This window comes from Orbicella faveolata, unplaced genomic scaffold (assembly GCF_042242905.1).
Source record: "Orbicella faveolata isolate gen_17 unplaced genomic scaffold, um_ofav_v1 contig_34, whole genome shotgun sequence".
NCBI lineage: Eukaryota > Metazoa > Cnidaria > Anthozoa > Scleractinia > Merulinidae > Orbicella > Orbicella faveolata.
In genome coordinates, this window is record NW_028301563.1 from 6,991,635 (window position 1) to 6,993,560 (window position 1,926).

The following is a 1,926-nucleotide window of genomic DNA, read 5'->3' on the forward strand; positions in this document are numbered from 1 at the left end:
ATCAAGGACCTTAGCTAACAATTTAATTCTGGACCAAGTAAAAGAGCGCATGTGCTAGATCAACAGCGCGTGCCTAAGTTCCAACTCCGCCTGATTCCCACGTGCAATCGGCATGGTTGTAGTTTTACTGCAGTAACCATTTTTGCCATGCTTATATAATATCAGTTTGTCCAACGTGAGCTCTCCATTAAGAACTTATGTGGATGATTTTTTCAGACATCAATGAGAAATCTTTTTATTTCCAGTCCTGGCATTGATATTAGATTGTGTTTTAACCAAACTTTTGGAAGTAAATTGCGTTCTGACTGGCAATTATCAATTTCTCTGTTTCTACTGTAAGAGGTTACGTTTGAAGGAATGCCTTTTGTTTAGAACGCTGTTAGCGATTATTGAGAAAATAATAAAGCATATATAAAACATAACAAGTTGACTCAGTTTGAAAACAATCCGAATTCAATATTGCCTTAACCCGGAGACCATCACCTGACATGAAATGCCGACGTACAATTGTTTCTGATCAACCTTGAAAATTTCATTCTTTCACAACTTTCATAACTAGGTAAATACAGCAAACCAAAAGTTTTACATGAAAAACGCTTGTATCCATTGATTTTTCACACAGCACACAGGTTTGCCCGGTAACGGTTTGACACACCAGGAGCCCGTTTCTCGAAAGCCCGGAAACTTTTCGGGCCCGAAGAGTCAGTTTTAATTAATCTGTATTTAAAAAAAGAGAGGCGTATACGCCTGAAACGTCTTGTATAAAGGAAACCTCTGTTAGCAGTAAGGATACGTGAAGAAAACAGCTCTGTAATCTTAAGGCTTAAGACTTTGCTCTGGCTATAGAGTGTGAAAACTTTTCGCGACCTTCGAGAAACTAGCCTTCGCGCCCTTCGGCTCACTTTGTTGGCCGAATTTTCTTTCCGTCCTCGCTGGGAGCCTGTTCACAGGCTATCGAGAAACGGGCCCCACAACCGTTTTAAAGAGAGTGGTTCTAGCAATCAGGGACACCCAACGGATCGTTTTGGTAAATTATCTGCTCGTAAGGCGTTTAATCCTGCTCCGATTTCTGTTCGAACTTAATTTCGTGATATGAGAAATTTTAACAAATGTTGAAGCTTTTTGTTTTCGGTTTAATAAAAATACGTCTTGGGTACCAAAAAAGGTCAGCTTTGATTTTGGGAAAGTCAATAAGACTTCAGGTTTTTAAAAGCGATTGTATGAAGGACAGAATTTCATTAGAATAATGAACTCAGTCTTCACCCGAAAACCTTCTAAGAAAATCAGTTGTTTCTAAGACGTGAAGGATTCCGTTACTGGGAGTAGGCTTTTCTCTTTAATAAAATAAAGTTTAAGTTAAAACAGTTTGATGTGAGCTTAATACTCGATTGTTTTTGTCGCTACAAAAGCTAACTTTTCCTTCCTAGGCAAAAATTTCGCTATAATTGTTATTGGTCGCAATACTATTTGTACGTCAAATGGAAATCATCTAGCTGTGTTGGATGAGGATTAAACATTTTAGTTTAAATTTTATTTTGAACCTCTCTTTAAGACAACCTCTTTTCTTTAAGGTAACTCTAATTAACCTATAAAGACTGTCACCGTATGCGTCTTACAAATAACTCTCTCAAGAAGAAGGTTTTCGCATGCAGACTAAATCCCATTATTCTAATGAAAAGCCCTTATTATCATTTGTTACAACCAAAATGTCAAACAGTCTTAGTTTTTCCAAAATATCTCACCCTTTTCTTTTAACGACACTGAAGAAAAGAATAAAAGTGGAATAGTTTGTAACAATAACTCTTTTTCACTGCTCCTGTACATGTATTTTTCTTGTACGGCGAAGAAATAACAAACCTATTTTACCTCCGTATATTTTGAATCATCTTTTTATTTCTGACGGCTTTATAACCCTTTGCGCAGACC